Genomic DNA, 10,265 nt, shown 5'->3' on the forward strand with positions numbered 1-10,265 from the left:
AAAAACAAATTAAATGAAAATCCTAATTCTAGCTTGTTCTTGTGCCTTTGAGTGATGATGTGGGCTTTGCTTGCTTTGGATTTGAAGAGAGATGGATTTGGTTGGCCTTGATTCAATTTGGTGAAGAATTGAATTTAAATGAAATTTTGGTTGAATTTTGGCCCATGGGTGACACTCCCAGGGCATGGCTCAGTTGAAAAACCAAACTGAGCGCCCAAACTTGTTTTTGGCTTGCCCAATTTGTGCGTGTCCCAGCCTTGCTCATGTCACACCTCAATAGAGCTCAGTTGAAAAAATGAACTGAGCTTTCTTTCTTGTCTTTGGTGCACCTAAATTGTGCGAAGATGGGGGGGGGGGAGGGATAGCACTCAGTTGAGAAAGCAAACTGAGCTTCCCATTGTAGCGCCTTGCCTTGGGTGCCATGCTTTCAAGTTCGAACTATGGTGGAGGCATCTTGGTGTTGATTTCTTTGGAAGAGTGGAGTGCTCCTTGCTTTTGATATGAGAAGCTCCAAGTTCGAATTTGGCTATTCCCCTTTTGCTGTATTGCGCCTTGTATTTTCCTTGTGGCAAGCCCGATAAAGCTCACAAAACCAACCGAGCGCTTTTCCTTCCTTTCTTTAATTGAACGCTAGGCTTTATGCTTTTATTTTGTTCTCTTTAATGAATTCTATACATGCTTTATATTGCAATGCATTAATGTAAGCTTTAACAATAAAATGATTCATGCATGCATTCATCTTTATTAATTAATGCCAATTGTAATAACGTTAAAGCCATTTGCTTTAATAATATCTTACATGAAATTTTCCATTGGCTTTAATTGATAATGCATGTATTTCATTCATTTAGCGTTCATTTCATTGGCGTTATACATTTCATGCATGCATGCTTTTATTTATTTAATTAATAATGCTAATGCGTTCATGCATTGCATAATTATTAAACGCATGCGTACTTGTGCATTAATGCATATGCCAAAGTCTCATGGTCATGGTCACGCTTTTAAAAGTGTGGCCTAAGGTTCCAAAGCGTGCTTAACTTCAAAGTGTGTCCAAAATTTCTCTTTTCTTCTTTTTAGCTTATTTTGTGCTCTTTTTGCTTCTTTTTCTTCTTATTTCCTACAAAATTTATAAAATCAAAAGATGAAGGAAATATACCATTTAAGCACAAAAGAATGAAATATTTAAGCACTAATTATCAATTTCTTGTATGAAAAAGCATAGAAAAACATGACATGTCGACATGTCATCACAACACCAAACTTAAACCTTGCTTGTCCCCAAGCAAGAAAAGAATCATGCAATAAAGATTGACAATCCAAGGTAAGAACAATAGCAACTCAATGTTCATGGTTAGCTAGTTTTCTATGCATGCTACAATCACAAAAGAAATGTAAATGATTGATGCTTCCTTCTAGCTCTATTTATGAAATCTTTTTCTTATATTTCTTCCTTGAAACAAGCTTTTGATTTTTTTTATTAGCTTCTCCTTTTGGGTGCTTTGCCCCATGAGTTGATAACAAAGCTACGACTCTAAATGCTTTGTTTTCAAGTATTACCACTTGATACATAAGCACCACAAGCATTTAATTAGAGGACTTCATTAAGCTCATTTTTCTTTTCTTTTCTTGGCTCTCTAATCATTGATGCTCAGAACCTTGAGCTTTGAGGGAGTGCTTTTGCACTTGAGCCTAGCCTTGACTTCTAAGTGTTTTGTTTTCAAGCATTTGGCTTGATACATAAACACCACAAGTACTTAACAAATAAATTGCCATTGGTACTCAGAGCCTTCAGCTTTCTCATTCTTTTCCTTTTTCTTTTCTTGCTTTAATTGTATTTGCTTCTTCAAGGTTTTCATGATTTTTCAAAAGATTTCACAAAATGTCCTAGATGAAAACTTCAATTAAATAAAATCCAATGTAATTGAGCAACAATTAATCATACTAGCTTTCCAATACTTGTATGCACATGCTAAACTCTTCTTTAATGCCTTGTTTGTTTATGATCATGATACTTTACTGGTTTAAGCTTTACAAAACTCAAGTTGGTAGTCATAATGGCATGGCAACATGTTGCAAATCAATATTCAAGCTATGCTTATTCATACCACACATGCACACAGAGAATATAAAGACAATCATGCAAAATAAAATGCTGGAAACAAAGGAGAGGAAAAGGAACTTTACAACCTTGTAGTCCATCTTCTCTATTGTTGTCATTTTCCTCTTATTCTTCCCTTTCCCTTGCCAAACTCAGAATGCTTGCTCATCCTCAAGCAACAATGAGAACAATGGCTATGGGGCTAAGATGGATCATGAATGTCTTATACAATGAAATGTTAGTAGCACATGTGTTCTAAGCAAGCAAAATTAAAGATGATAATCAAGGCATAAGAGACAGAGACATTTTGATTGCATATATAAGAAGGTGTGCATGATACATGGCATAAAAGATAAGTGGCACACCAAACTTAGTGTGACACTTTCACTTGGAATTAATGCAAGTATTGGTAAGGATTGGAAGAAAATTTTTGTTGCATAGCAACACCAAACTTAGAATGCAATCCTATGTCCATTTTATTTGAAATAAGACTAAATGAAACTGTTGTATGTTAAATACAATCACCAAGTCAAGAATCTGTCATGAATAAAGCTCTCTTGGTAGTGTATTAACAAACACAGTAAATAAAAGAAAGCATTTAAAACAAGAAAATGACTAAAAACAAAGAGAAAACTGAAATTGTCTAACTAAAAGAAAGATAACAGTGCAAAGAACATTATGATTATGCAAACAAGTGGTGTTGCTGAATGATTTGCATAGAAAAATAAGTGGCACACCAAACTTAGAATCTTGGTGTGTCACTTTCATTTTTTGATTTGATGCAATCATCCAAAAAGATTGAAAACAATTTGTTACAAGGCAACACAAAACTTAGAATGTAACCATATGCCAATTTATTGAATTTAAACAAAGCAAAAAAAAGGAAAGCAAAGTAGAGAAGAAATGTTACCTATGGTTGGGTTACCTCCCAACAAGTGCTCTTTTAGTGTCATTAGCTTGACATGTTGTTCTTCACTTTCTTCCTCTTCTTCCAGTTTGTTAAGAGGAATGACCTCAAAGGAGGGAAAGATTCAGCTAGTGTCCCTTGTCTTGGCCTTTCCTCAGCAAGCTTCCTTTTGCAAATGGCTTGATTGATCTTGCTTGCTAGATTAGGGACAGAATTGGTGTTCTTGCTAGTTGCCTTCACTTCTTTGGATTCAAGACTTGGTTGCTGTGTGATTATTGGAGTTTTGTATTCATCCAGAGCCTTTTGAATTGGTGGTTCCATGTACTTCTCTGCTTCACTTGAGTTTGAAATTCTTTGGTTGTCTTTCTCACTTTCTTGCTCTTCCACTTCCTCCCTTGCACTCAACATTTGACTTAATAGCTTTTTTATTGAGGAGGTTTGTTGATCTTCCTAACATTTCTTCATCTCCTCTTCATATTTTTCAATCACAGATTCAATTGTTGAGAGTTTTTGGGTCAGGGACGTTTGTGAGAGTTGTGAGTCTTCATGTTCCCTTGTCATCTCAAGTGCAGTTTCATTTTCAACCACCTCATTCTTTATTGAAAGTTCACTTGATGCAGTAGCCTCCTCATCTTGCTCTTCCACTTTATCCTTCACATCCATCAATTGGTCTTCATCCTTACTATTTGATGGTTCTAAGTTCCCCCTTGTTTGTTCTAAGGGCCCATTCATCTTCTTGAAGACGATTTCTTTCCAGGATGGGAATTTTGTGTATCTTTCCACTAGTTTTCTATGTATTTCAATGGCTTGAAGGTAATCCTCATCTGTTGGTTCAAGAGATGAAGGTTGAGAATAATTTTGGTGACATGGATGTATTGTGGTGAAGTTGTGTTGAGGGGTGTAGAATGAGTTGTGTGATTGATGGGATGACTTGTATGGATTTTGGAGGAAACTTTGTGTTGAGGCATAATCAAGTGATGAAGATCTTTCAAATGAGAAACTGGGACGTGAGGGTGGATGCTCTTTCATTCCTTGGTGATACTCCCAGCCACCATTAGAATGATGAATTGCATCATTTTGTGGTGGAGGAAAATATCCCATATGATTCTCTTGCTCATCTTGTGTCTCTGAAGCAAATCTCCATGGATTGGAGTGCTTAGAATTTGTATTTTCTTGGTGATATTCCCAGCCACCATTAGAAATTGGTGATGGTGGGTAATATCCCATAAAATTTGTTTGATCATAAGATGAGTTGAACTCCATTTGAATTTTGGAAAACACAACACCAAGGAAAATTGAAATTGCTTATATCAGAGATGAGAATTTCTTAGTGAGGCAAAAACTCAAACACCTTGGTTTCAATCTAAAACAGAAAACAAAAATAAAGAAAATGCTTGATCTAGACTTCTCACCCACTTAATCATTGTTGATCTAAATCAATCCCCGGCAACAGCGCCAAAAACTTGATGGGAAAATTTGGAAAAACGGATTTCCAAACACCTAAAACTAACCGGCAAGTGTACCGGGTCGCATCAAGTAGTAAAACTCACTTAGAGTGAGGTCGATCCCACAGGGATTGATGAATCAAGCAACTTTAGTGGGTGATTAGTTTAGTCAAGCTAACATTTAAGTGAAATTGGGTGAGACTTGAAGCAACAGAATGTAAATGACAAGGAATTATAAATTGCAGAAAGTAAATGTGCAGAAACTTAAAGTGCAAGAAAGGTAAATTGACAGAATCTTAAATAGCAAGAAATATAAATTGCATCAAATGTAAATGGAATTGGGTGCAAGGAAATTAAAGAAAGCAATAGCTCAAGCAATTGAAAAAGAACAAGCAGCTGGAAATTTAAAGTGCAGGAGGAATAAAGGAAATTGAGTGCTGGGATTGCAAAATGTAAACAAGCAGAAGTATAATGACAATTAAACAGAGAAGAAAATGAATCTAAATGCAGTAGATCTAAACAAGAGAAATAAAATTACTTGAAAAATTAAAACAGAAAGTGACTGATGCTTAGTTGCAGCAATTTAAAAGAAGGTTGAAGATCTCAGGAGTGGAAGAGACTAAAAAATAAGTCTAGATCTCAAATCCTTCCTTGATCCAACAAGAACAATTGCAAAAGAAATAAGAAAAAGTAAATTGCAGAAGAATAGAAGATGAAGCAGTAATCAGAATTTGAATTATGCAGAAAAAGTAAACAAGAGATCTCAAAGTGAGAATTGAAACAGAATTCCTTCAATTCTCTAATTCAAGTTAAGATGTAAAAGTGAGCTCTCTACTACTACTCTCTATTGGAGCTAGCCTCTATACTCTCTAATGGGACTCCCCCTTTTGAAAATGAGAGTGATGCCTTTATATAGGCTTTTTACAAAATAAAATAAAATTGAAATGAAAAACAAATTAAATAAAAATCCTAATTCTAGCTTGTTCTTGTGCCTTTGAGTGATGATGTGGGCTTTGCTTGCTTTGGATTTGAAGAAAGATGGGTTTGGTTGGCCTTGATTCAATTTGGTGAAGAATTGAATTTAAATGGAATTTTGGTTGAATTTTGGCCCATGGGTGACACTCCCAGGGCATGGCTCAGTTGAAAAACCAAACTGAGCGCCCAAACTTGTCTTTGGCTTGCCCAATTTGTGCGTGTCCCAGCCTTGCTCATGTCACACCTCAATAGAGCTCAGTTGAAAAAATGAACTGAGCTTTCTTTCTTGTCTTTGGTGCGCCCAAATTGTGCGAAGATTTGGGGGGGAGGGGGGATAGCGCTCAGTTGAGAAAGCAAACTGAGCTTCCCATTGTAGCGCCTTGCCTTGGGTGCCATGCTTTCAAGTTTGAACCATGGTGGAGGCATCTTGGTGTTGATTTCTTTGGAAGAGTGGAGTGCTCCTTGCTTTTGATATGAGAAGCTCCAAGTTCGAATTTGGCTATTCCCCTTTTACTGTATTGCGCCTTGTATTTTCCTTGTGGCAAGCCCGATAAAGCTCACAAAACCAACCGAGCGCTCTTCCTTCCTTTCTTTAATTGAACGCTAGGCTTTATGTTTTTATTTTGTTCTCTTTAATGAATGCTATACATGCTTTATATTGCAATGCATTAATGTAAGCTTTAACAATCAAATGATTCATGCATGCATTCATCTTTATTAATTAATGCCAATTGTAATAACGTTAAAGCCATTTGCTTTAATAATATCTTACATGAAATTTTCCATTGGCTTTAATTAATAATGCATGTATTTCATTCATTTAGCGTTCATTTCATTGGCGTTATACATTTCATGCATGCATGCTTTTATTTATTTAATTAATAATGCTAATGCGTTCATGCATTGCATAATTATTAAACGCATGCGTACATGTGCATTAATGCATATGCCAAAGCCTCATGGTCATGGGTCACGCTTTTAAAAACGTGGCCTAAGGTTCTAAAGCGTGCTTAACTTCAAAGTGTGCTCAAAATTTCTCTTTTTTTCTTTTTAGCTTATTTTGTGCTCTTTTTGCTTCTTTTTCTTTTTATTTCCTACAAAATTTATAAAATCAAAAGATGAAGGAAATATACCATTTAAGCACTAATTATCAATTTCTTGTATGAAAAAACATAGAAAAATATGACATGTTGACATGTCATCAGTGATGAGTCTTTAATATCCAAAAGCAAAAGCAATAAACTATGAATGTAAAGAAAACCTAGATGAAGAGTAATTTTCTCTCTAGATTCAGATCTAAAATCCTAAAACTATGCTAATGAGAATGTATGTTAAGTCTCTGCATGTTCCCTGGCTCTAATCTGTGTTTCTGGGCCAGAAACTGGGTCAAAACTCGGCCCAAAATTGCCCCCAGCATTTTCTGTTATTTTTGCAGATCGCGCATGTCATGCGTACGCGTCAATCACACGTGCGCGTCATTTGGCGAATTTCCTTGTCACGCGTACGCGTCAGGCACGCGCACGCGTCATCTTGCAGAACTCCAATCCACGCGTACGCGTCAGGCATGCGCACGCATCGCTGCAAATTTCTCCATTCCGCGCGCTCGCGTTAGCCATGCGTGCGCGTCGGTGCTCGCTGGTTATCTCCTTGGTTTCTTGTGTTCCTTCCATTTTTGCAAGCTTCCTCTCCATTCTCTAAGCCATTCCTGCCCTATAAAGCCTGAAACACTTAAAACATGGATCACGGCATCGAATGGTATAAAGGAGAATTAAAATATAAAAATTAAAGACCTCTAGGAAGCAAGTTTTCAACCATAGAATAACACTGGGAAGGAATTATAAAATCATGCAAATCATATGAATAAGTGGGTAGAAGCTTGATAAAACCATTCAATTGAACACAAGATAAACCATAAAATAGTAGTTTATCAACCTTCCCACACTTAAACATTAGCATGTCCTCATGCTTATCTCAAGGAGATTAAAAGATTAAATAAGGGAAAGTAAGACTCATGCAATGCAATACAACCTATGAATACAACTACATGCTAGAATGATTTTGCCTACTTGGTCAAAAGTAAATAAGTTCTTCAAGACAAATATAAATCAAATATCACCAATTAAAATCATACAGTAAAAATAAGTAAACTTGTAAGAAGACAGCTCATGAAAGCAGAGAACATAGAATTAAGCATTGAACCCTTACTGATAGTATATGTGCACTCTAATCACTCAAGTGTATAGGGTAATCACTCTACTGTTCTCTAATCATGCTTTCTAAATTTTGTTCTTCACCTAATTAATAAACAAGTATTTAATGTACAAATGCAAACATCATGAGGTCTTTTCAAGGTTGTAATGGGGCCAAGGTAAGGGTGAGGGTATTGATAAACCACTATTTTATGGTTTATATTGTGTTTAATTATGTGGTTTTATCATGATCTTTACCCACTTACTCATTAAATAAGCATGCATTTATAATTCCTTCCTAAAGTTATTGCATGATTGAAAACTTGCTTCCTAGAGACTTTTAATTATGTATTTTATTTCTCCTTTATTCCATTCGATGCCGTGATTTGTGTGTTAAGTGTTTCAGGCTTTATAGGGCATGAATGAGTTGGAAATTGGAGAGGAAGCCTGCAAAAATGGAAGGAACACAAGGAATTGAGGAGATGACCAGCGAGAAGTGACGCGGCCGCATGGATGACGCGACCGCGCGAAAGAGAGGAAATCGCAGTGACGCGGCCGCATGGATGACGCGACCGGCATGGAATAGCACAAGCGACGCGGAGGCGTGGACGACGCGTCCGCGTGGCAAAGCGAAATGCCGAATGAAGCGTCCGCCTGAATGACGCGTCCGCATGACATGCGCGATCTGCATAATCTGCAGAATCGCTGGGGGCGATTTCGGGCCTTATTTTGACCCAGTTTTCGGCCCAAAAAAGCAGACTAGAGCCAGAGAACATGCAGAAACCAACAACAACATTCATTCCGCATAGTTTTAGTTTTTAGATCTAGTTTTCCTCTCCTCTAGGTTTTCTCTCTACACATTCATAGTTTTTAGGATTTGTTATTTTCATTGTTTTGTATTGGGATATTGAGAAGAGTTATTGCCTCATCAAGATTTCGACATTCTAGTTCGTTCCCTTTACTTGTCTTTTACTCTTCCATGTTCCTTAATTTACTTAATTTTACTATTGGGTTATTTTAACATTTATTAATACAAGAATCACTTTTATTTTTAATTAATCTTTTGATTATTATTTATCATGTCTTTCTTTAATTCCCTTTCTTATGTTATGAATTTTACATTTACAATGAGCGAGTAGTTCCCTAACTTGATGGGGAGTTGATTGAAAGGAACCCTTGAGTTGGGATGCTCAAGAGAAAGATTGTAATTGGGTTTATTGTTGGATTGCTCTCTAGTCATTAACACCAATCCTCCCAAGAGCGGATTGGAATTTGTGGATAGAAACAGCATTCTAGCTTGTTTAACTTTTCCTTACTTAGTAAGGGACAACTAAACATAATAACCCTCAATTGTCAATTAATCTTGAGAGTACTCCAACAAGAATAGGGCTTCTAGCTAATCAACTCCCAGTCAAGGCTTTTATTTAAATTTATATAAATTCTCTAATTTAATTTTCTGCCATTCAACTCAACCCTTTTTGAAAACATCTGATTAATAAAATAGCACACTTTTCTACAACTCGTTGGGAGACGACCTGGGATTCATACTCCCAGTATTTTAATTTTAATTTCTGTGACACCCTTCTAAACTGATAAGCGGATTTCTGGTTGGTTGAGAACTATACTTGCAACGTATATTTTATAATCATTCTTAACTCGCCAATTTCCGCTAACATCAATTTTTGGTGCCGTTGCCGGGGAGTTGCAATAGAGTGCTAAAGTTATTAATTGGAATTAATTTATTTGTATTTTATTTTATTTTGCTACTATGAGCTGCTTGTTTCTTTCGTTAGATGACACGTTCGCTTCCTGATCCAAGCTTGTTAGTATTCGATCCTGAGATTGAAAGAACTATTTCATGAATAAGGCAAGCTCGGCGTCGGTTAGTCCTCTCTGAGGGCGGATCTGAAACGTCACTTGAGAAAGAAACCAGCCCCCATTCTACTGATTTGGTTGTTTTACGTGCAGGTAACATGGCAGCATCTAGAAGAGTTACTATCCAGGAGGAAGGAGCCCCTGATTTTACAATGCAACCGTTTCAAGCGCATCACCCAGCGGTGGCTACAAACTTTGAAATAAAGACCGTACTGCTCAATTTGCTGCCCAAGTTTCATGGCTTACCTGCTCAAGAGCCTATCAAGCACCTGAGAGATTTTCAAGCAGCCTGTTCTACTGTCAGGTGTGATGGTGCAGATGAAACTTCAATTTTGCTGAAAGCTTTTCCATTTTCTCTTGAGGAGAAGGCAAGAGAGTGGTACTACACTCAACCAGCAGCAATTGTATCCAACTAGGATACACTGAGAAGAGAATTCTTGGAAAAGTTCTTTCCAGCTGAAGTTACTGATAAACTGAGGAAAGACATTTCCATGATTATTTAGGGTGACTCTGAAACTCTTTATGAGTACTGGGAGCGCTTCAATAATCTTCTGGAAGCTTGCCCCCACCATATGATTGACAAGATAGTGTTACTCGGTTATGTCACACAGGGCATGAGGCCCCAAGATAAGACCACATTGGAAAGTGCTAGCAATGGGTCTATGAAAAAATACAAGACCACTGATGAGGCATGGCAATTGATCAGTGACTTAGCTAAATCTACTAGGAATCACAGGCAGAAACAAGGCCATGCAAAAGCCGTAGCAGAAGTA

Source organism: Arachis ipaensis, chromosome B10, assembly GCF_059453495.1.
Source record: "Arachis ipaensis isolate K30076 ecotype BB chromosome B10, ASM5945349v1, whole genome shotgun sequence".
NCBI lineage: Eukaryota > Viridiplantae > Streptophyta > Magnoliopsida > Fabales > Fabaceae > Arachis > Arachis ipaensis.